The 25,463-nt window shown below is 53.4% G+C and overlaps 1 protein-coding gene across 3 annotated transcripts in view; it reads left to right on the forward strand.

Moving 5' to 3' along the window:
• The first annotated feature begins 4,760 nt into the window (after nt 1-4,760).
• The window catches only part of PTPN5 (protein tyrosine phosphatase non-receptor type 5), a 64,418-nt gene continuing 43,715 nt past the window's right edge, over nt 4,761-25,463 (forward strand). Inside the window, exon 1 of one of the 3 annotated variants that reach the window (XM_070072575.1) lies at nt 4,761-5,210. The gene's annotated coding sequence lies outside the window, so the exon portion shown is untranslated. Of the gene's footprint in view, nt 5,211-23,968; nt 24,054-25,463 lie in introns of those variants that run through there. The other 2 variants (XM_070072573.1, XM_051834005.2) reach the window with 2 other exon arrangements.

A 25,463-nucleotide genomic window follows, 5' to 3' on the forward strand; every position in this document is an offset into this window, starting at 1 on the left:
GATGCCCACCCGTGTGGATCCTGTATTTTAGTGGGGAAAGACAAATATTTAAACAGTAAATATAGTAAATTATTCATCAAAAATGTTAAATGGTCATAAATTCATTAAAATAGAATATATTGGCTGGCGCCGTGGCTCACTAGACTAATCCTCTGCCTGCGGCACTGGCACCCCAGGTTCTAGTCCCGGTCGGGGTGCCGGTTCTGTCCCAGTTGCTCCTCTTCCAGTCCAGCTCTCTGCTGTGGCCCAGGAGTGCAGTGGAGGATGGCCCAAGTGCTTGGGCTCTGCACCCGCATGGGAGACCAGGAGAAGCACCTGGCTCCTGCCTTCGGATCAGTGCAGTGCACCGGCCATGGCGGCCATTTGGGGGGTGAACAAACAGAAGGAAGACCTTTCTCTCTGTCTCTCTCTCTCTCACTGTCTAACTCTGCCTGTCAAAATAAAAAAGTGACACTTAGGTAAAAATGTGAAGTTGATGTTACTGCCTGGTTCCCCTTCCTTTTTGGCATGCCAGATGGCCAAAACCAAATCTGAGGCCCCAGCACAGCACTGCTGAGGTCCCTGTGGTCTGTAAGTTGGTGACCCTCTGTGCCTTGGAGAGCCAAGACAGCGCATCAGTCAAGGGTGTGAGTTCCAACCTGCAGCTGGAGCTGAACTTGGCCCCACTGCTTCCCAAGTACAATGACCTTGGGCCTCTGAGTTCACCTCTCTGAATCCCAGTTCACTCCAGCACCTCAAAATGAAGATGCCCACAGTGCCTACCTCACAGGGCTCTTTGAAGGATTAAATGAAATAATGTTCACAAATTCTTGTGCACACAGGAAGAACTCAATAAAAATCAGCTGTAATTATTGAGCTTTAGTCTCCTCTCTCTAAGTTTATTTACATTTTCCTTTGTCCTGTTTCCTTATCTGTATTGATATTTTAACATTGTTTTATGGTTTCTGCTCCTGTGGTAAGCTACCTCAAATCCTATGTGGATTGGGGTGAGCTATAAATAAGTAAGTAAATAAATAAAAATTTGGGGGGGGGTGGATTTTCACTGAAGCAGAACATTTCATTACCAAGACAGTGAATTGCAAGTGAGGCCAAAAGCAAGAAATATTGACTCTAAGAGTCCATCAGAAACCGCCAGCAAGGCACTCTAGGGCTTCTCAGACCATCTTTCTCGCCCCTTCCTCCTCCTTGCCCAAGCCTTCTTCCTCCTTCCGTCAGAAGAGGGCGAATGAGTCACAACAGTAACTCCATGAGGCTCCTGGTGCTCCCAGCCTGACGGCTACTTCATCGCCACTCACAGCTCACACAGCTCTCCTTGTTCGTCATCGCAGAAGGGAAACGAGGGGTTACTTTCCACGATGAAGGAGCTGGGGGAGAAGGCTGCTGACGGCAGGAACAGCGCCAGTGGACTCTCACTGTGCCATTCCGGAGGGCGCTCTGGGGCCACGGAAAGCCCTGGGAGCTCTCTGTGCCTCGGCTTCCTCACTGTTAACCACAGCACTGCCTGCCTGCCTGAGGTTCCTGTGCAGCTACAAGCAAAGAAAACAGGGGAGCACGCAAACAGCTCATTCCCAAAGCCCTTAATAACTGTTACCTTTCTTTCCTGAACGGCACCCCAGGGTAACGCTCAAAGGACTGTGGGAAGATGGAACTCTTCAATTTGAGGGTGGACAGGCCAGAAACGGGGTGAGAAGAGCAGTTCAGTTGTGTCCCTACCTTACAGGAGCCCACTACAAGAAGCGAAGGGGGAAAATCATATCTTGAGCCCTTACTACATCTAGATACATTAACATAGCTCCCCTGAGCCCTTTGAGATCGGCATCATTACCCACCTCCCACACCTAGGGCTGGGCTTTGAGCCCTGAGCACACAGCTAGCAGCAAAGGCTACAACTAACAACCACCCCAGGACATCACAGGCAATGGAGGCTGTCCCTTCCCAGCAAGGGTACCAGGGCTCTGTGGCTCCCCAATAGATACAGCAAGATGCCGGGTCAGGTTGACGTTGCAGAGGGTTCCCTAATTCTGTCTTTTTCCTCTCACCTCCATCAATCCTCCAGGCTATCCCTGTTCAGTGAGCTGGGCCTTTGGAGTTGGTTAGAACTGAATTTGAAAAACTTCAGGGACTTGAAGTCACTTGTTCTTTCTGGTTCCTCTTCTGAACATGAGTGCGTCAAGTATCTACTTCCTGCAGTTGCCATGCAGCTTAAACAGGGCAGTACACTGAAAACCCACAAAGCAGGGCCCGCTGAAGCATCCGTACAGCTGCCATAGTCACACTGAAGCCATGTGGGGAAACTCAGCCTATGACAGAGAGAGAGGTGTGCGTCCCGGAGCGCTGGCTGACATGGCCACCAACACTGCCCACAGCCACGCAGTACGGCCTGGTTATCTCACATTAGATTCCTTCTTGTCCTCCACCCCTCTCCTTTGAACATAACAGGAAGATGAGCTGGGCCCCTCCCCAGATAAACAAAGGCTAATCAGATGCCCTTGACCCACAAACAAGGCACTGAAGGGACCTTCTGTGCTGGGCCGAGGAGAGAGGACACGCAGCCTCTTCTCCCAAGGGTTCATGGCGCACCTGGGAGGAAAGACAAGGAAAGCAACAGCTCCATCACGGCAGACGGAAGTTGTGAGGGCAGAGTCCTGGGAACAGCAGGGGAGGCTGTTCCCTGTGCTACCGATCCCGGGTTCTCTGACTCCCTTGCAGCAGAAAATGCCTAGAGGCCAACATACAACCTACACAAGGTTTACTGGGGCCTCTGCTCAGATGCAAGGGACACAGCACAAAGGGAAGAGGTTCCACCAACTGACTCCCCCAGGGGAGCAGAACAGGGCTTTTTTCTGGTTGGGGAAGTGTGGCTGTGCCCTCTCTGTCTCCGACTCATCCTCTCTGCCCAGGACACTGGGTTTGCACCAGGCCAGGTGCAGTTGCTTTCTCTGCACACAGCAAGCTCAACACGATGGGTGGTGGTGCTCTCCAGCGCCTCCCCAGGAAGGTCATCATGGTTGTACTGGGCTGTTCTAGGCCTGTGCACAGGCTGGAAAAGTCCCTTGCGGATAGTAGGAGGTCTTTTGCTGTTAGGGTCTGATGTCCCTTACTCCAGATTGGTCTGGAGCTGGAGAAGCGTATACAGTCAGGTCATGTTGATTAGTGAGACAGTCTCTGTACTACCTCACATGGAAAAGGAAGTGGTATTTGCCTTAGACCTTAAAAAGCAGACAAGGCAGGGTAGGTGTTTGGCACTGCCCTGGTTAAGTCACCCCTTGGCAAGCCCACATCCTGTATCAGAGCCCCTGGATCGAATCCCAGCTCCTCCACTTCTGATCCAGCTTCCTGCTTATGCATACCCTAGGAAGCTCAAGTACTTGGGTCCTTGCCACTCAGGTAGGATACCTGGATTGAGGTCCAGACTCCTGGCTTCAGCCTGGAACTGGATCAGAAGCTGAGGCAAGCACTCTGATACGGTGTGCAGGCTTCCTAAGTGTAGCCTTTACCATTGTACCAAACACCAACCCACAGGCCAGCAATTCTAAGTAGAAATCAGATGGCCACAGAAGATCTCCTTTTGAGAGACACATTTTGAAGCAGTAAAGGAGCCAGCCATGAGACTATCTGGCGAAAGAGTTTCTGGGCAGACACTAATGGTGCAAAGGTCCTGAGACCACAGGGTGGTGCCATGTTGGTGTTGGTGATATATTAAAAATGCCAGGATGGCCAGAGCTCCGGGAAGTGACAGAGTGATAGGAAGTGAGGTTTGAGAGCTAAAAGGAAGCCAGCTCATGCAGAGCCTCGCAGGTCATTGTAGAGGCTCAGCTCCCACTTGGATGAAATGGAAAGCCATTGCAGGATTTCCAGAGAAGGAAAAAACACCATCGGACTTGTTTTGAAAGGATCGCTCTGACTGCTGTGTGAAGACCCAACTGCAGGGGGCCGAGGGTGGCCGCTGGGAGACCAGTAAAGAGGCCATTGAGGAAATCCAGGCTAAGGAGGCCAGTGGCTGGAACCAGGGTGGCAGCCGTGGCGGGGGCTTGCCTGCATGTCCCGCTGTAAAAATGGAGCTTAGGGTCCCTCTCTGTGTGCTGCTCAAAGCCCCAAGGAGCCCCCGTAGAGAAGGAGTCTTGGGAACCTCGAGCCAGCGGGGTGCCAGTGGGAGCAATGTTGAATTGGGGGGTGCATAGGCAGCTCCCTGCACCTGCCAGCCCTTGGTGCCCAGGAGAAAGCCAGGGCAGGTGCGCGCCCCGCCCCTCCTCGTGACGCACGTCAGGAAGGCGAGAGTCCGTGGAGGGAGCGAGGTAGCCGCCTCGCTCTCACTCCCCAGGGACTGGACAGGGAGAAATGCGGAAATTCGCCTTCTCCGAGCCCCGGAACGGGTCTTGGATGCCCCGCACTGCGTGCGCCCCGGTGTCCGACCCGCTCGGCGTGCGCAGCTGTGGGCATGGTGCAGGGAATGTCACAGCACCCCTCCGCACACCGCCCCCCCCCACACCCCCGTTCTGACCCTTTGTCTCACTGGCCCTTACCCCAGTCTGTCTGCCAGTCTGTCCCCCTCCAGGTTGGGTGCGCACGGCCAGGCGGGGATCCCTCTGGCTGTTGCCGTAGCCGCACAGCCCCGACCCGGGGCTCCAGGGAGGAGAAAATCATGAATGAAATGGATGCGGTGCTCCCATGCCCCCGCCCTCCCGGTCCAGGCAACCTTGGCGTGGGGGCGGCGCCTGCGAGGACTCCGCACAGAGTTGCGGGGGTGGAGGTGGGGCTGAGACGAATTCAGGGGTTAGGGTCGGTGATCCGGCTCCCCTTGCCCCCCAGGCGCTGCTGGAGCTCCCCGCCCCCAGCCCCGCCGGCCCTGCGCAATTCCCGGGGAGCGGCGCAAGCCCGCCCGGAGGCGGGGCGGAGCCGGGGCTGGGGGGTGCGGAACCGACCCCGCGGCTGCGCCAGCGACTCCGCAGCTGAAGCGCATTTGGTGGGGCGGACGGGCGAGGGAGCGCGCACGGAGCGCGGGACGGACAGACGGACGGACGCCCCCGCACACGCAGACGCACAGAGCTCGGCCCCTGTCTCTCTCACACACACACACTCTCGCGCACACACAAGGACACACACACACACACACACGCAGACACACAAGCACCCGCGCGCGCACATCCTCCCGCCAGCCTGCCCGCCAGCTCGCCCGCCAGCTCGCCGGCGCCCGGAGCCCGCTCTGGCCGGTAAGTGCTGCGCCTCCGTCGGCGCCTTTGTGTGGGGCGCCCGAAGGCGGGGGGCGCGGGATCCTCCTAGGGTAGCCTGGCAGCTGAGACCTCCTCCAGCCCTCCGGGGCTTGGAGCCGGCGTCCGCCCCCGCCACGCCCCCACGGGGTTCCCGGCGCCCCCGGACTGGGGGAGGGGCCCCCCACGCTGGAGAGGTGGCCCGGCCCCTGGAAGCCCGGAGGGAGCGGCAGCCACTCCCCACGAAGCTCTTGCGCTGTTCCAGGGAGGGACTAGCGTGACGGTCCAGGGTCCGAGCCTCTGCGGCCCTGGGTAGTGCGCGGCTCTGGGCTGCATCGCCTCTCGAGTCTGAACCCCGGGATGGGGAGGGGGGACCTAGAAATCGCTAGCCTGCTGGCCTCCCCAAGCCGCAGCTCCCCCGCCGCCGCCACCACCATTGCTTCGCCTCCCCCAACCCTTTAGCTTTGGCCACTCGCATCCCACCCACTCCCAAAATAAAAGCCCTGTGCGTCCCCCTCCCCCAGCATGCCGCTTTTTTTCCTGGGGAAGGCCCAGGCTCCTGCAAAACCCGGGAGAATGCCCAGGAGCCTTGGGGGGCTTACGTTTTTCCAGGATCACGTGGCTGAGAGGGCCCAGGACCTTAAAAACCTCAGGAACCCATTTCGTCCCTTTATTTCACATATAGAGAAACTGAGGCCAGATGAGGTGGCTTAACCAAGGTCACAGGAGAATTAGTCACAAAGCCTGCATTGTGGTCGCTGGCTTTCATACTCACAGCCCCCCCCCCCCTCCCGCGCGCACAGGTCTACAGTTAGATCTGATCCCCATTGAAACCCCACAAGCCCAGAATTTACCACAGTGTAATTCCAGCCCTGCCCCCACCTGGAGCCAGGTGCCATTCATTTGCTTTTCTCTCCCTCTCTCTCTCTTTTTTTTTTTTTTTTTTTTAAAAAAAGGCCTTTGATTTGCCTCATTCAGCCTCAAAGAAGAACCGTCTTAGGTGCAGCCACTCCAGGTTTGGGACTTAGATTGAGAGAGTGAGGCAATCCTGGACCAGAGATGAGATTTTTCCCAGGAGCCATTGAGCTGGAGTGTCCTCACTGAGACCAGATGATGTGGCATCCAAAGATTCACCCTCTTCATCTGCCTGATGCCCTCCTGGTCACTCTCCCCTCCTCCTCAAGGGCCCAGTCTTTCTAACTGAACCAGACCCCTTTCGTCACGCCAGTCTGGATGTCCCCAAGTCCTTGTTGGCCGGCCACTTCTTCCTCTTGGTATCTGTTAAGTGTAGCCTCTGGGTATTGCTGACAAAGCTGCCGGGGGAAGCTGGGGTTGCAGGTGATGCCTCCGGGGCAGCTGCGAGCCCTCAGAGCTCAGCCCCATGCCTGGTGCAGAGACGTGGCCCTGGCAACTGTGTTGCCAGAGTTGGAGCAGAGCTGGATGCTGCTTGGGATCGCTGGCCCGGAGGGCAGTGTTCCGTCGGTGAGGGTCTGGGGTGCTTGTCTCAAGAACTTCTCCCTTGAGTGGGGAAAGCAGCAGAGCATGGAGCAGAGACTTGGTGACCACATGCCAAGCCCCCAGCAGCCGCTGCTGACACCCTAGCCCGTGCGTCCCTGCAGGACTCTGCTCCAGGAAGCGCCATTTCCACTGACTTCATAGTGAGTGCTGGGCCCTGGGTCTCTGCCATGCAGGGAAGCCCTTTTTTATCTAACTGGTGTGCGCCCAGTTTTCCTGTCCCACTCTGTGAGGCAGTAATTTCTGACTCAAGGAGATGATGCATGGAGAGTGTTTTTACAGTGCCTGACCATGGCCTAGAGAAAGCTCGGGGATTGGTGGCTGTTAATACCATTAGGGCCCTAGCTTGATGCCTATGGCCTGCACTTCTTCCCTTCTTCAGATCACCCAAGAATGTGCAATTTTAGGACCTCAAAGTCCTCCTCCCTCAAACAAGTCCCTCCCCCACTGACCTATTCCTGGACTTACTGCCCAGACTGCCTGAGACACCCGGCAGACCTCCCTGGAAGGAGCAGCACTTTTGTTTTTAAGTTTTTTGGCACCTTGGCATGATTGATTGAATAATTAATCTTTATGTGGTATCAAAGCTTTTCTTACACTCTGTCACTTATTCTTCTTAACACCCCCATGCTATCAATAGTATTACAACCCCATTTTTCAGATGGGGAAGTTGAGGCTGAGACTTTATCTCAGGGTGCATACCTTAAGGGTATCAGAATCAGAGGGATGGGCTTCCAGCTAAGAAGGTCTGAGTCCAGATTCTGAACTCTTTCCTCAACATCGTATTGCCTGTCCTTTCTCGAGGCTCACCCTAAAAGACAGGCAGATGACCCCTTGGAAGGAGTTGAGCCAGGAGGATTTGATTCTCATGGAGGATCGGGAGTGGTGCCTTGGAGACGGTAGGTACACTGGAGCTAGGTCTGAAAGATGTGTGCACTGGAAGGAAGGAGGAGTGTTTCAAGGAATGGAAATGGCTTGAGCAGACAGATGGGCAGTGAGGACTTCTAGGATGTATACAGAAACTGGAAAGCGCGTCATTCCAACCGCAGCCAAAAAGGATGAGCAGGAACACTGGCTAGGAGGGTAGAGGTGGTTGCTGGGAGCCTTGAGTCCAGAGCTAACGAGTCGATCTTTAGTATTTGAGTAAGGGAAGGCATGAACAAAGCTGCCATTGGGAAACTCACTGTGGCTGCCCCATGGAGAACACACAGAAGGAGAGAGCCTGCTGGCAGGGAGCCCCAGTCTAAAACCGTGACAGGGGTCCAGGTGAGAGATAATAAGGTTCTGGAGTAGGGGCGCTTATAAGAAGGGGTAGCAAAAAGCCTGAGTATCATCAAAATTGACAGCTGATTAGATATCGGTGCTGGAGGGAGGGAGGAAAGGCGATGGCAAGGTTCTGAGGCTGACTGGCTGAGCATGCCTTTCCCAGAGAAAGCCCAGCAGGGGGCCAGAGGGGAGGAGTGGGAGGGAAGCCCTGAATCCGCCAGGGAACCATAATGATCGTTCCTGCGAAGCTGGCTCGCCGAGCACCCCAAGCTGTCAAGAGCCCATTCATTCATTCATTCTCCAAATATGTATAAATGTCTGTCTCTCACATGCCAGCTTGCTCTAAGCTCTAGGGATGCAATGCTGGGAAAGACAACCTCCTGCCCAGCCTCTGAAACGCAAGCCAAGAGAACATATTCCAGGTGGTGAGCCGTGCTCTGCAGAAAGGTAAAGCAGGATGGGCATGACTAGGAAAGGGTGGAGGAGGACACTTGCCTTTAAATAGCATTGTCAGGGCGGGCATTTGGTACAGCAGGTAAAACACCTGCGTCCCACCTCAGAGTGCCAGGGGTCGAGTCTCGGCTCCACTTCTGATTCCTGCTAATGTGCACCCTGGGAGCAGCAGGTGATACTCAGGTACTTGAATCCCTGTCGCTTTTGTGGGTGACCTGAGTCGAGTCCCTGGCTCCTGGCTCAGCCTCAGGTGTTTCAGGCATTTGGGGAGTGACTGAGATTAGTAGAACGTACCTGCAGTGAGTATAAAATAATTAAAATGTCAACATTTTTGGTCTTTTTTCTTCTCCCAGTACAAATGCACAGCCTTCTGGGGCCATTCCAAAGTGTCCCCTTAACTCTTATTCTCATATTCTTCCCCTCCCCCTCCCCCTCTCCCTCTCTCCCTTCCCCCCTCCTCCCCTCCTCTCTCTCTTGCTGTGTGTGTGTCTGTCTCTGTCTTTCTCATCTCTCTTTCTTTCAAAGTGAAAAATACATTTTTAAAATTTTAAATAGGATCATCTTTGAGGAGGGAATATTTGAACAAATACCTGAATAAAATGAGGAGGGAATCACAGTCTGAGAAGAAGAGACCATAAATGCAAAGGCCCTGGGGTAAGAATAGCTTCGTGTTTTCAGCGAGCCGAGCCCCAAGTGTGCCAGTACGGGAGAACAGGAATCTTGTAGTGCTTGTAGCCTAAGGAATGACAAATTGTGTGGTGTTAATGAGTTCGAGAGTCTGAGTCCTATTCTCTTTGAAGTTCATAAAAACATGGAATTAGAAGAAAAATTTATTTTGTTGTAAAACAATTTTGCAATCTATGCATAATTTTTAAGAAATGTTTTAATCTCTTTGAAAACCCACATTTGCACAAATTTCAAAAGTGTTTTGCACAATGGCTAGGTGTTCGGTGCTGCACTTAAGACATCCACAGCCCATATTGCAGGGCCTGGGTTCTGGTCTCAACCCTGCTTCCAAGTCGAGCTTCCTGCTAATGTGCACCCTGAGAGGCAGCAGGTCCAGTAATTGAATCCACACCATCCAAGTAGGAGACTGAATTGAGTTCCTGGCTCCTAGCTTTGACCTGGCCCAACCCCAACTATTGCAGGCATTTCAGGAGTGAACTAGTGGACAAGAGATTTCTTTGCCTTTAAATTTGTTTTTGTACCAATGTAAACTTAGCTTTGAAATCCATTTTTCATGAACTTTTTGAAGTGCTCTTATTTTCTTTGTGCCTTGCAAACCAAGCCTGATTCTCCTCAGTGGATCAACTAAGTAGTTGTTGAATGAATGAATAGCAGGAATGGCCATTTAAGTATAGGCCTTGTTGTCTGGGGCTTAGATGAGCCAATAAATGAAGGTAGTATAGTGTAGGAATGGCATAGTGAGCTGTAGTATGATCAAAATGATAAAGCTCAGATGACTTGAATGTGTTGCTTCGAGTATGAAAATTTGAGTCAAATCTGCATAATTTATTCAGTATGGCTTGATGTTATAAACACTGCTATTGACTGAGATTAGTAGAACGTACCTGCAATGAGCATAAGATAATTAAAATGGCAACATTTTTGGTCTTTTTTAATCTCCCAGTACAAATGCACAACCTTCTGGGGCCCTTGCAAAGTGTCCCCTTAACTCTTATGTCCTCAGCCATTTTCCTCATAGACGTTTTAAAGCAACCCTCCCCAGCACAGAGACCCATATTTGTAGGACAAGGCATTATCAACTTCCAGTAAAGCCACAGATTCCCAAAAAGGCAAAGTGGGCAGTGGGGGGAAGAATAGATAAATATTTATAGAAGTATCAGTTCTTCAGGCACCTAATTAATTGTTGAAATAGATCCAGCAGAGGGAATAGAAAAACTCCAGAATGTAGCTACTCATGTAAAGCTTTTGCCTGAGTTATAGTGGACCCAGCAGCCATGTGGATGTTTCAAAATACATGGCACCCTTTGCCAAAACTGTAACTGACCTATCAGCCAATATGTGTGACCTAACAGGCAATATATCAGTGCTTTTTCCAGTGGGAATCAAGTGTCTATGTCCTAATTACTCATGATTTGGTGACATGGGACAAGATTCTTCCTGTTTCCTGAACTCAGTTTCCCCTGTGTCTGAGAGCTAGGGCTTGGGTTTCTGGGTCCCCTGAAGCACTAGACTCTTGTGGCCTGTGATACCCAGGGGACCACATTTTTGTCTGCCTGCAAGATGGTGGTGGTGTCAGGGTGTAATTCCCTGTGGCACTCCTCCCATGTCCTGAGGGATATGAGGCAGGCAGGCAGGTGGTCCTGCCCCAGAGGAGATGGGACATTCCCACCAGCAGAGGGAGCCAGATATTAGGCTGGGCTTCATGAGGGGCAAGTTGACATACAGTCTCAGTCCAAAATGAGCCCCTGGTCCAAATGCCATCTAAACTGCAGGTCTCCGGGCTGGCGCCGCGGCTCAATAGACTAATCCTCCACCTAGCGGCGCCAGCACACTGTGTTCTAGTCCAGGTCGGGGCGCCGGATTCTTAACCGGTTGCCCCTCTTCCAGGCCAGCTCTCTGCTGTGGCCCGGGAGTGCAGTGGAGGATGGCCTAAGTGCTTGGGCCCTGCACCCCATGGGAGACCAGGATAAGTACCTGGCTCCTGCCTTCGGATCAGCACAGTGCGCCGGCCGCAGCGTGCCAGCCGTGGCGGCCATTGGAGGGTGAACCAAAGGCAAAAGGAAGACCTTTCTCTCTGTCTTTCTCTCTCACTATTCACTCTGCCTGTCAAAAAAATAATATTTAAAAAAAAAAAAATAAACTGCAGGTCTGTCATCCCAAGGCAGGTAGAAAGATTAAAATGCTTTTAGTTTTTGAACAACATTATCACCAAGAAGCCCTTCGTTGCCTTCAGCTAGGATGTGGGATAAGATCCGCCCTCCCCCCATTCCTCGTCATCGCCATCGTTTCTGTATCTGGGGAGATGGGGACCTTGACCACTAGTGTCTGACATTAGATTCGCAGGCTGAAGAAAGACTTTCCTTCTAAGCACCTAGAGCAAAAGGCACCCTCCTTCCCTTGACACCCCTGAAGTAACCAGGACTCAGGTTCCCAGACCTGGAGTGTGGCGTGCTGGATTGAGAGGGCACCCTCTCCAGTGGATGCAGAAAAGCCAGTTTGCATAAATGTAAGGGGGCAGACATCTTGTTAGGAATTCCTAACCTCAGGCCAATACAGGGGATGCACCATTCGTAGCCAAATCTGGGTACTGTGATGGTAAAACAAAGCGTCTAAATTGCCCTTCCTCTCTGTGAGGAGGTGGTGGATGGCAGTCATTAGAGACGCCGCCAGTCTAGAGACTCGACATGAGGTGCCCTTCCCCCTCTATCTGTCTCTCGGGAAGAGGGGCATTTGTGGCTTCCGTGGAGGCCGTCTGTGGCACCAGGAGTCACCCTTGAAGGCAGTGCTGACAGTGCACCTATCCCATCACCTGCTTGCGGGTTTTGGCCAGCCCTTAAAAAACAGGCGACAATTGTAAAGCTGCAACAAATACCGCATCCTAGACATCACGTTCACCATCATCTCTTATGTTGCACTCTGTGGTTCTATAGCTCTGTGTCTCGTGAAGTTGCGACCAGTGCATTTACATCCTGCTGTGTTCACTTCACATTTTGTCATGGCCTATATATGCCACCCCGTCTTCTTACCCTCAACGGCATCCCCGTACTTTAACCATTTCTTTGTTGCTGGACACGGTCCCCCATGAACATCTCAGAGCACACAGCTTTTCTAATCACAGTCTGAAGGTATGTACGTTAAGCAGCATCCCCGAGAGGAAATGGCAGGACTACTGGTGGTGAGGGAGGGAAAAGTGTCGACTGTGGGCAGAAGCCGGCTGATGTCATGATGCAAGTGCTGTGGCCTCAGATCCCGTGGCAGGAAGAGGATGGAGAAGATGGAGAAGAGGGACCTCATGGGCAAGGAGGCCAGCCTCACAGCACCATGCAAAGATCTCTGATTCTTTTGGGTGTCTGCCTACCAGTGCAGTTGCCTGGTCCTATGGTGATTCTGTGTTTGCCTTTTTTGAGGAGCTGTGGGCTGCTTTGTTAAAGGATTTTTGTAGGCCCAGCTCACATGAAGAAGACCTCCAAGTGACGTCTTTAGGAGTGAAGGGACCAGGAAAAAGCCACTGATTTAGAGAAGTAAATTTTGTGTGGGTTCTGCACGGCCTTGTAGGTAAGAGAGAGGAGGGAAGAGAGAAGAGAATGCAAATGAGCCCAGGCTCCGTTCCTGAAGAACCCTGGTGATTTAGAGGCATGGTGGGTGGAAAGAGAAAGCTCTCAGGAGAGATCTTCGTGGGCGGAATTCATTCATGCGTGCAAGTATTTACTGCTGTGGGCCTCGTGGTGGACGCAGGACCTCAGCAATTCACGCGAGGACCCTGCTGGCGAAGGGCTTATGCCTCGTGTGGATGCCGGACAAGTACCTTGGCAGCAGTGGTTCAGACAGATGTGCACCCTGAGCGTGAGAGCGCTGACTCGTACCACGTGACTCGGTCTTCATAGCAGTTCAGTGAAGAATGATTTGATGCTCAGCTTGCAGGGGAGGCACAGAGAGCCCAAGCCACTTGCCAGGAACACACAGCAAATACGGGCCAAAGCCAGAATTCAGACTTAGGCAGCAGCAGAACACAGCTGGTGCTGCCAGAGCAGAGGGCTATGGTGACACAAGAGAGGCACCTGCGGAGGTGGAGGTCAGGTGAGCACCTGCAGGAAGGGGTCAGGTGAGCATTTTAGTGTAAGTCTGCTGTGTTCCTCTTTAGCCTGGGATGTCAGGAAATCATTTTGTGCAGCAGTAGCTACCCTCCTTTCATTGACTCCAAACTTGAGGGAAGCCCACCTCACTGAGGCTGCGCTCAGAGGAAGCTGACCACGGTTAGCATCCCTGGTGCTTACTGGAGGACCAGCAGGGCGTAGGGCCTTGCTTTGTCCCTCTAACACCTGCTGTGTCTGCTACTTCCTCCACTGGCCTACTCCCAACCCCTGTGGTGTCTAGGATGCCCTAGGGGAACCTTCTGGGGCCCCTGCCTCTGCCTGGGCAGCTTCAGGCCAGTGGGCTACAGTTGGCCAAATACAAGGCCCAGTAGTAGCCATGAAGACTACATGTCCGTCTTCTGCTCCACGTCACCAACCGTAGACACTTGGACCCCGTGGATTGCCATCACCACCAAAGCCCTATCTCCCTTAAGCACCAAGGTAACCAATTCTCTCTGCTTGTTCAGCTATGCCGTGGCTCCGGATGCCCTACAATGGAATCTCGGGAGGGACTCTTCCTGGTGTTTTGGGGGCAGAGTTCTTGTTAGGAAAGCATCCTTGGCCCCATGCCCCATATATTTTTTCAGCAGCACCCTTCAGTCATTGTAACAACCAAAATGTTCACACGCATATTTAAGGTGTACTTTACAAGTAGTCAAATGTATAGCCATTAAGATTCCAATTGGATGAATTCCTCTAACTGTCACTGAGATCAAGACACGGAACATTGACGTCACCCCTTGCAAGTGCATAGGTCATGGTTGTTCCCATTTCTTTCGGTGTAGATGAGCTTTGCCTTAGTTTCTGTTCTTATTTATTTGAAAGGCAGAGAGACAGAGAGCTTCCATCCATTGGTTCACTTGCCAGATGCCCACAACAGCCAACATTGGGCCAGGCTGATGTCAAGAGGCCAGGACAAATCCAGGTCTTCCCTGTAGGTGGCAGGGTCCTGAGTACCTGAGCCATTGCCTGCTGCTTTCCCAGAGTGTGTGTCAGGGAGCAAAACTTGGAAACTGAGCCAGAACTCAAACCCAGGCACTCCAATATGGGGTACAGGCATATCCTGGGTAGTGCCCCAGCAGCTGTGCCAAATGCCTGCCTGCTTTGTCTGCTCTTGACTTTTATAGGGATGAAATCATCTGTATAGGACCCTTTGCGTCCTATACAGTTTGAGATGCATCCATGTTGTTGCCCCCCCCAACCAACACACACACACACACACGTGTGAGCACACTTCTAAATGCCAACAAGGATGGCAGTACCTGTCTTACTCCCCTTTAGAAAAAATGGCCAAGGAATTACAATCATTGTCCCAGTCCAAGGCCCACGGCTCTCCACCGTGGGACAAGGGCCCCTCTCCTGCCCTCCCTGCAGCCACACCAAGGTGCGCCCTCCTCCCAGAACACTACAGCCTTGCACCACTGTCTGCCTTTGCTCCTGCATGTTCCTGCCTGGAATGCAGCCCCCAAACCACCCCAGCCTGGTGAACCCCTGCACCCCTCAGGTCTCAGGGCAGCTCCCTGCAGCCTCCCAGCCTCCCAGGTACACCCATAAGGCAGTCCCCCTGGACATTTCACATGCTCCTGACTCTGCTCACTGGACTGGAAGCCTGTGGGGGACAGGGGCTGGGCCTTAGTCAGCTGTGAATCCGCACAGATGCAGCATGAGCCTGCTGTAACAGGACATAAGATTATAACAGGTTGTGGCTCATGGTTGGAGACAAACCAGGTTTGCAATAATTGTGTTAAATGTGTGCCAGACCACTCTCTGGTGCTGATAAAGGTAGTCAAAAAAAAAAAAAAAAGGCTGCAGATGATAAGTGTAGACAGAGCTTACTGCCAGGGAGTCATAGACTTCTGGCCTCTGCCCCATGGCATCATGGGAAGTGTAACCCCTCAAGCTCAGAGAGGCAAGGCTAGGGGGAACGGAGCAGAATCAATCAGGGAAGGTTGCGTGGAGGAGGCAAGTTCCAAGGGTTTGCAAAGAGGAGTCTGTTGAGCCTGGGGTTATGCATAATCCAGTCTTTAGAGCATAATCCAGGGTGACCTGAATCCTGGAACTGACCCTGGGGCTGAGTCTCCCACAATTACCCTTCCCACCTTTCACTCCTTTCTACTCACTCCTCCCTTCCTTCTTTTTCTCCCCCTTGGTCACTCCTTCTCATCTCCCTTCCAAATGCAAGGGCACAGGAAAGAGCTGGATGCATAGTGCCTTGCCTGCCATCCATCCTTCTCTTCACGGGCTGCCTGTCCCCTGCCCCTTCTCAGCCTGAAAGTTGAAGGAGAGGAGCAGGGGAGAGCAAAGCGGAGAAGCAGGAGTGAGCGTGGCTGCAGGCGGAGCGATTTCCTGGGTGAGAGCAAGGGGGCTTCTGCACAGCTGGGTTTGCAATTCTTTTACCACCCTTCCCTAGGGCTCTGGATCTGACTCAGGGGACCTAGAAACAGCCTGGAGCTCTCCAGAGGAGAGACGAGGCGCTTCTGCTAGGGAAGCCCCTCTTACCCTCAAGCGACTCGATCCTGCACTGTTCTCATTAGCTCGGGGAACCGGAACAGAGCCCCGGGAAATAGGAAACAGACCTTTGTAGCTGGTGGCACTGCCTGGCACAAAGAGCAGGAGCATCTCCTGTGTCGTGTGACTTGGAGAGAGACAGGGAACGGGGCTCTGAGCCAGGCCAGCCGAGGGGAGGAAGGAAGGCGCTTCACAGTCTCTGTCCTGGTCACTCATTCTGCTGTCTTCCCCAGAGTCCTGCAGTTCTCCTTCTTCCCACCTTACAGAGGGGGAATCAAGGCTCAAAGAGCTTAGGACACTGGCCCAAGGCCCCATGGGGAGAAGGCAGCCGTGCAAAGTATTTCATCCGGGCTCTCTGCCTCTGGATGGCTCCTTTGTCCAGAGGACCTCGCTTGGTCACTCAGGGACTCAGCCCATGATGGAGGACCTTTGTGGACAGCCTGCCCTGGGCCCCTGGCTTCCAGCTGTCCACTGGCACGTGGCAGGGAAAGGATGATCCATCCTGGGCCCAGAATCAGGCTCCATTCCTGTCTTCTCCACCAGCCACCTGAGCGGAAGCTGTCGTGTCAGCCCCTAACCCTGAGTGCCTGTTGCATCTAGAAATTAGGACAATGTCTTCTTCACAAGCTTGTCACAGGGGTCTAATAAAATAAGGTACTGAAAGACAAATGCCTCATAGTAGGTATGCTACTGCTATTTTCAAAATGTGATTTCAGGAGGTCCACCCTTTTTTGATCTTGGTCCTGGTTCTATCTGGATTTTCTCCCCTAGTTAATATTCTTTTCTATCCCCCTGGCAAAGGGGCCTCAAGCCAAGGTTTCCAAGCCCCATCTTTGCCTTGCCTCTCCTAGGCACCAAACTCAGGCCTGAACACAAAAGGGGTAAGTCAGGGGCTGGGCCCCGGGACCCTGGTGTGGACCTGGAGCCCATAGTGGGATATGGCACAGCTGGGGGCCTCCCTAGCTGCAGGTGGGTGCAAACTTAGCTCTGAGCCTCCGGGAGGAGCTTTGCAAGGGATGAAGTGCAGAGCGCGTGCCAGAGGAGCTCATCAGGGAAGATTCAGATAAGGCGCAGGCAGTGGCTGGCAGGGCTAGGCCAGGAAGTGGCATCTGGAAGTCTAGAGGTGACGTCAGAGGCAGGCAGAGACCAGAGACACAATAGTGTGTTATCAGCACAGGTGCGTAAGCGACCAGGCTGGGTCAGACTTCTAGTCCAGTTCTAGCTGGAGAGGGGAATGCTGCAAGAATCCAGAGGCCTCACGTGCAAAAACCAAAACTCTGCCTGCCGGGACCTAGGGTGTGGGAGAGCAGATGCTGAGCCTGGGCCAGTCTCAGAGCCAGACAAGCAGTAGTGAGAGTGGCATTGGCCAACGTCTCCATGGTGTGCTCTGTGCAATATGCCTCTCTGAGGGTCTTGGGTTTATTCATCGTGAGAATGTTAGGTACTAACAGAGTTCCGTACTCGTGCTGCTCCATACAGAGGAGGAAACTTGGGCACAGAGAGGTTGAGCAAAACTCCTGAGCTACGTCAAGCTTGGCTGCAGTGCCGCTCATGTTCACAGCTTGAAATAAGGCCTAGTGAGCGATGGGCACCATGGAAATTGGCAAGTACCACAATGCAGCTTTTTTTATTTTTAAGAACCAGTTTTATCAGACTCTCCCCAAAGTCTCCATGGACCTCTCTATGGGGAGGGAAGGGCTGTATTAACTGGGGAACAGGCAAAGCCTGACACACGATGATGGCAACAAAGTTCATCCGCCTCCATAATAAACCTCTGAAACGTAGACACTGCTGTCCCCATTCCAAAGATGTAGAAACTGAGGCACAGAGAGGGCCGATCCCTTGCCCAACATCTCGATCCACACTCAGGTAGCTGAGTGCCAAGCCCGGCCATTGAACTACTGCTCATGTTTTTAATGAGCCTTTTGTAAATTCTCCAACTGAAGCCCACTTTTCATTCTTCTTTCTTATTTTTGAAAGCTATACCTTGAACACCTGCCTGGTGCCAGACGGTGTTAGGCAGGAGAAGCAGGAAGTCCTATGTGAGGTTTAAGCCTGTGAATTAAGCCTGAGCCCGGGGTTGAGATACACTGAGCGCGAAGCCTGGCTCTGCCTGTTCCCAGCTGCGTGACCTTCAGCAAATGACCCAGTCTCTCCTAAGTCGCCGTGTCCACATGTGAGCCAGGAGGGTGCTGACCGGCTTTACCTCACAGGGTTACAATGGAAGCCCAGCACATGGCACAGTACCCTGCACATGGTGAGCCCTCAGTTAAAGGAAGCTGCAAGAACTGTAAGCCACAGGTTTTTGCAAAGGCAGCCCTAAGCAAGGCAGGGATCCAGGCGTCAATAGCTAATTGCAGTACAGAGAGATGAGAATGGGAAAAGGAGCCCCCCACCTTCTACCTGATTCCCTGGAGGAGGTGACATTTGAACATCCTTGAAGGGCAAATGAGAGTTTTCCAGGCAGGGAAAGTGGGCAAGGGGTGAGAGGGTGGGGAATGTGGTTTCCAGTGGAGAGAAAAGTATATTCCAAGACAGGAAGGGGTATTCGCTGTACGGGAGTACCGGAACACCCCCAGGAGGTGGGATCACACCTTCATGTTTGTGATCGCCTGTTTGCGCCGTGTAAATTAAACTGCAGACGGGCAGGAGGGTGAGAGAGGGAGCAGGATTGGAAGCTCTCAGGGTCTTGGAGAAGAGAGGGTTCTTTCCCATGAGCCCTGAACTCCCAAATCCTGCTCTTGGCTCATCTTGTGGACATAATCATTCACGACCCTCCTCAACATCAAGTCGTCCCAGCTGGACATAGCCTCCCCACTGACTGGGCAGCCCTGCCCACTTGAAGGTTGGGCAGCCTTTAGCCAGCCTCAGCTGATCAAGGCTCTGACTCCCTGATGCTGAGACCACCATCCGCTTTGATTTTTCATTTGAGGCTCCTGAGACTCAGATGGGGAAATGACTGACCCAGGGTCACACAGCAGCCAGTGGTGGGGGCCAGGGCTGATAGATTCCGGGCTGGTGAGTGCATTTGTTCACACTCCACGGATGGAGCTCCACTGCCATGATCCCACACCCCCACCCAGGCCAAGCCTCCCAAGGTCAGCTCTGGACACAGTTGCCCCTTCAGGGAAGAAACCTGAGGTCACGGTCCAGTGTAGGCTGTCCAGACCACACCCACACCGTTGAGTTCCTATAGGACCCTGGGTGTGGGAGTCTCCCTCGGGCTCCCACTGTGTGAGCCTGGCAGGGTCACATCTCCCCCTCCCCCCACCACGAAGCCTTTGTTACTTCCTCTCACAGAATGGGTGTCATCACAGTGCTACCACAGATTCATGGTAGGATCTTTGAAAAGCACGGAGAGCAACTGTGATAACGTGTGCTCTCTTCTGTATGCACCGTATGCTTCCCACCAAAGTTAACACGAGGAAGGGAAGAGAGGTTGGGGTAGCGGGGAGGGGAGGTGTCATTTCCAGCTGTGCTGCCTTGGGCTGATCATTTCACGTCTCTCAATCTCCATTTTCGCCACTAGAAAATCCAAGTTTCGGAGCATGTTGCTAGTAGGGCCACTGTACGTGTCAGAGACGCCAGCACACGTAAGACCCTCGGAGCCCTGCCTGGCACATGTGATAAGTGTTCAACAGAGAGACAGGCCCTTCCTGGTGTTAATCCTGTTCTCACAGGAGTTCCTGAGCGCGGGACTGGGGATTGATGCTGCCTTCCCCACTCTCCCTCCTCACCCACCTGACCAGGAGAGAGAGTCTGGGACAGTCCATGGAGCCGCCACACAGTCAGGTTCTTGACAACCCCCCCCCCATCCCAAAGATGAGACCAGCATCAGCCACAGGCCCCAGTCTCTGTCAGTGCCACGTGCACACTGGCCCCTGCTCCTCCAACCCTAGCTTGGTGACCAAGGCCTGCAGAGAACCTCTCTGTGTCTCTGCTGCCCCCGTCCCACCCAGTGTAAGAATTACAGAAGGCAGGGGCTCCTCACACCTCCCTCCAGTGCTCTGCGCCTCAGAGAGCAAAGGGCAGCAGGTAAACTCGGTTCACGCTGGGCCTTTGGGCAAAATCTCAGGGCCTGACAGCACCTTCCCGCTGTCCCTGAGAGGGAGGGCACAGTGCCCAGATGCTCTGCTCAGCCTGCGGCTGCCCCCAGACAACCTGGCACCGTTCAGAGCCCTCTGCCCTTTCCACAGGCGGTTCCTGGCCCTTTTCTGAGATTTGCATGTTATCTACATCTGCTTCCCTCCACTGCCACGCTCGTTTCTCTGCGTATTGGTCATTTACACTGTTCCTGAGCGCTTGCTGTGGATCAGGCACCGTCATGGTCATCGTCACATTTCACTCACTCTCTGGTCGTCCCTGCTTGGCAGGGATTGTCAGCTCTGATTGACAAATGGGAGATTAAGATTTAAGGCTCAGAATGGTAAAGACACTGTCCCCCCGGGAAGGCTTCCTAGGATTTGAAGATGAAGAGGGAGCAGAAAGCCAGAGCCAGGTTCAGAGGAGGGGGCAAAGAGGTGATGGCATCGCAGGCGGCAGAGCCAGCGTAAGCGATGACGAAGGGCGAGAACATGCCTCGCAGCCTTGGGAGGGATGGAGAGGGGCTGTGGTCTGAAAGCAAGGGCGGCAGGAGCAGATGGCCCTACAGAGGAGGCAGCCCCCCGCCACAGCACGGGCTGGGAGACACCACCTCTTACCTGCATTGCCACAGCTGCCTCTCCCGTGGGCTCCCAGGTCAACAGTCTGCTCTGGCATGCGTGGTTCTCTTAACCCTCCTATCAGATGAGGGAGAAATGTCATCTCATCAGGTTCCTTCAATGAAATTAGCCCGGGGTTAGAGCTCCTTGTCAGTCCTGGCTGGCAGGAAATGCTCCCGAGGGTGCCTCCCCCCACCGCTGCTGCCACTGCCCGCCATGGCGTGCTTCCAGGAAACCATGTCGGTTATAACTGAGATACCCCTTCGTCATCTGTCACCTCTGTGCCCTGGGTCGGGCGAGCCCTGGGTGGGTCACACAGACCCCAGAGGCCATGATCCACCCTCTCCATGTACCTGAGTCATCCCCAGAGCATCCTCCCATGGTCCCCCTCCCCCCCCCCCACAGACACACCCCAGGCACCAATCCTGCAAGGACTGGCTCTGTCACCTTCCTAGGCCCAGAGATCTTGCTACACTCCTCACACCCCACCTCCCAGCCAAGAGCCTCCCCCAGCTTCCACAGAGCAGAGAACCAAGGCTAGCTCCTCCAGAAACTTGGCCTTTAGTCCTGCAACCAAACCTTCCCCCAAGGGAGCCAGGGAGCTCTCTGGATGGAGGACAGGGAGCAGGTGAGGGAGAACACACCATTCTCCTGCTTTCTCTCAAGTCCCAGCCCATTCTCCTGCTCCCCTTCTGCCCAAACACGCCACCTGTCCTCACCCATCCCACTCCTCTGTCACATCTCACTGCAGATAGCCCTTCCCTGGCTCCTCTCCCTCATTAGCATGCTCCCAGGGCATCCTGGGAGTCTCCCATCCCGTGGGCCAACTCTGTTGCTGTTGCCATTGCCACTTTCTTACATACATCCCCCATGAGATGCTCCTAGCTCCTTGTGTCCCCAGACCTCACACCATGGTATGTAGTCATGTGTGTGTTGACCAAATGAATGGCCCAGACCTTGAATGAGACCCACATGAAGAGTGGAAACTTGCCTAAGCCCCTCAGCAAGGTTGGGCCCACCCAGTCCCTACCATGTTCCCTTCCCTTGGGACTCTGCTACAGCCACACACACCCCAGATACCACCATCAGAGCAGGGACAGAAGGGAAGTCATTCATTCATCTGGGCTCGTCTCAAGCAGAGAACACTCAGACCCTGTGTTTGGAATCCAGAACACTCCCAAGTGTGCAGACTGCTCAGACGTGAGGACAGATGGCTGGACAGTGGACTAAGCATTGGGAGTCCTGGGCTCGGAGCCTATCTGTTCCCTGAGTTTGCCACACACATCAGTCTGGCTTCTTTGGCTGCCAGCAACAGAAACTGACTCTGAATAACTTAGGTGAAAAAGGAGACTTATCAGAAGGCCTTAGGGTGTGATGCAGAAATGGGAAGGGATCATGCTGTGGCTTGGGGCCCTCCCTGTGCCAAGGGACAGGCAGGGCACTCAAGGGAGGAGAAAGATAACAACTGTTCACACTGTGAGCTAAGCCAGGTTACCTAACCACTGTGTGCCTCAGTTTCCCTATCTAGATGTTCTGATGGTAACCTCTTTACTCCTGCTAGCTGTTTGCAGAGAAAACTTGCTGCCCTGGCCCCAGGTGGCACCTTTCCCCATCTAGACACCTTGGGGGTGAACCATGAGGCCAGGAGATGGGGGTAGGGGTGTCCTGGCAGCCTAACCATTGAGGAGGACAAGCCACTTCCACCTGCATGCTCTGGAACACATAACTCATTTACACAAGGTGGTTAGCCTGACTATCTTTTCCATGAAACCGGCATGTCATCTCTCCCAGCACACTGACATGCTAATGAAAACCTGGATGGCACAGTGAGCCTCCTCCTGGTCACCTTCACCATTGTCTAGCCGCCGCCTCCAGGGTGAAAAGCTCCCAGCCAGAATTTGGCCTCCCAGAGCCACCAACCCTGAGACCCGGCCACTTCCTTCCGTTTGATCTTTAACGGGTGCATCACCAGGCTCGGCCCCCCTGCTGAACACCTGGGATGCAGAGGTGGGAGAGGGGGTGAGGATGCTCCCAAGGCACTCGGAAGCCAGTGGGGGAGGCAGGTGCACAAACAGCTAACTATAGCAGCATGTATTGTGGGGGGAGAGCCCGGAGACAAAAGAGATTTGATGATTAATTCTAACTGGGAAATCAGGGAGTGCCCCATGGAAGAGGTTATGCCTGAGTCCGGCCACAGCAAATGAGATTTGGCAAAAGAGGAAGAGACATTTCAAGCTGAGTGAACAGTGTGGACAAAGACTAGGAAGTGGGAGTAGACGGGTTTGATTCAGCACACAGAGATGCCTGATGGAGTCACAGCTTTCCCAGGAGGGTGGGAGGAGCTCTGTTGGCAAGGAGGGCTGTGTCAAGGGGTCCAGGAGTGTGGAGCTCAAGGTTGAGGGCATGACGGCTGGAGGTGGTTCAGCCTCCCTCCCAGTAGTCCTGGGGTCCATGACCAAGCCCCCTCTCACTCCCCACACGCCTTGAAAGGAGATTCATGCTCCTGTGCCTACCTAACCAAACCAGTCAGCATGGCCTCTGCAGAAGTCCCAGGCAAAGCTGGCACTCTATCCACTCTAAGGTAGCCCCCTCCCATCTCACCCCGGTCCTTCCTGGACAGGCTTCTGTTAGAACACTGCATCTGGCCCACAGGTACCCGCCTGCTCTATGTTTCCACCACTGAGCAAGAGCTCCTGGGAGTGAGGATGGGTGGTCCAGGCTGGGTTGCCAGCCCCCAGCCCTGATGGAGAAGCCATCAACATGTGTTCCCTTCACTTACCCACACACACAGGAAGAAATGAAGGTGACAGCATTCAAGCTGCAAGAGGCTTAACATCTTACGATACTTCTTCAGAAAGTTCCAGGAAAAATGTGGCTTATGAAAAAACTCTCAACAGATTCTGAAAGTTTTTTTTTTTTTTCGCACCAATGTAAATTTAATTTCAATTTCTACTTTTTGAAGTTCTACCATAGATGAGGCCTCGGGCCCCGGACTAGGAAAGGTTGCCCAAAGTGATAAACTTGTTGGGAGCAGATTATACAAGAGTAACTTGGCTTTATAACAGCACTGCTTGCATAGCCAAAAGATGGAAGCCACCCAACTGCCCGTCTACTGAAAAATGGGGAAATGAAAGGTGGTCTGTCCATAGCATGCAGCCATGGAAAGGAATGAGATGCTGCTCTGTGCCACCAGTGCGGATGATCTAGAAAACATAAGTGTATGTACTGTGTGATTCCACTTCTGTGAAAATCCTAAGACAGGAAGCGTTGGTTGCCAGGTCCTACCTAAGTGAAGAGAAGAATGGGAGTGGCTTCTTAATGACTGGGTTTCCTTATAGGGTGATAAAAATATCCCAGAACTAGATAATGGTGGTGGCACAAAATTGTACTGTATGCTGCCAAATGTATACTTTTTTAATTTTAGTTTTTTTAAATTTGAGATAACAGTCTGCTGCCTTACCCCCCAAATACCTGCAGTGGCCAGGGCTGGGCTGGAGCTGAAGCTGAGAACCAGGAACCCCATCGAGGTCTCCCAAGTCAGTGGCAGAAACCCAACCACTTGAGACATCACCACTGCCTCTCAGGTCTGTACTAGCAGGAAGCTGGGGCCAGGAGCAAGAGCTGGGTATTTACCCGACTGTGGGACTTGGGCATCTTAATCACCAGGCCAGATGCCCACACGGAACTGTACACCCTGACTGGAGCCCCCATTTACCTTTCCATCTCACTTGTTCCCGTTAATACCAACTGCTCCATTCAGCTCTCACCTCTAGGCTTTGCTTTTGATGCTACGTGAATTTTATCACAGTTCTAAAAAGATTTAGTTTGGAACCAGATGAGACACTTCCAGATGTGTCCAGTGTCCATCCCTCCCAACACATGCCATGCAGCCCGTTCTTGTTACACACCTGCCCTGCCCAGGGCAGATGTGGAGAAGCCCCCATCATTTCAGAGTGACCGTGGTCAAGTGGCAAAGAGCCACCCCACCAGGGGGCAGGACTCCTGATGTCTAGGCTGCTGCTTTTGCGAGTCTTAGCTTCTATCCGTGTGCCTTACCCACCTCTGCCTCTCCATCTCAATCTTGTGCCAACTGCTCCTTGCATCTTGAACCTGCGGGCCCTACCTTTGCTACGTGTGCTGCCCGAGAAGCCCTTTCCCTGGCAACCCCGCAGCCAACTGGACACATCCTTTAAGACTCTGCTCCTGTCTTCCCTTGGAGGAGGCTTCCTCTTCCTCCCCTTCCTCCTCCTCACCACAGATTGAGCTGCGCACTCCCCATGCATACCTCCGTTACAGCAGAGCCCCATTCTCTGCCTCAGATTCCCCTGTAAAATGAGGACCCTCCAGGTCTGCGATCCTCCACCTGCAGCGGAGTTGGGTTCCCAGCAGCTCGGACCGTGATAGTGTGTGAGGTTCCTGGTGTTTTCTCAGCAATGTCGGGGCAGCACTCTTATTCCACAAGTCCTTGTTGAAGACCCTCCTGTAAGCCCAGCCCTGCGCTAGGCTCCAAAGACAGCAGTCCTAAGTGAAACAGGTGGTGGTCCTTCCCTCGTGTAGTCTACAGTCGAGTGGTTGAGACCAGCGTTACTCAAAGGCACAAGTTAAACTGAAATTTCACTTGTTTGTGTGTGTGGCTCCCCGAGAAGGCTGAGGGCCCGTGAGGAGGACCTGGCTTGTCCAGTGCTGTTTTCCTGGGTCCACTCTGCCCCTTGCCCTGGGGACGTGCCCAGCCAATGTTGGCTGAATGAAGCAGTGGCTTAGGGGAGTTACTTCACCACCAGGACATCTCCATCCATGAAGGAGATACCCCTTGTGTGATTTCCCAGTGCTGCCTCCTCTGGGGTCTCCAGTTCTAAGAGCAGTTGCAGGTGGGGGTGGGGCAGCCTAGAGAGGTGCTGCCTGTTGGCATGGGCCAGTTTCTGCCCCTGGTTGTCAAGCTGATGGAGGTGGAGAGGAAGAGGGAGGAGGAGGAGCCTGCAGTGAGCCACTGCAGG

This window comes from Oryctolagus cuniculus, chromosome 1 (genome assembly GCF_964237555.1).
Source record: "Oryctolagus cuniculus chromosome 1, mOryCun1.1, whole genome shotgun sequence".
In the NCBI taxonomy this organism is placed as follows: Eukaryota; Metazoa; Chordata; class Mammalia; order Lagomorpha; family Leporidae; genus Oryctolagus; species Oryctolagus cuniculus.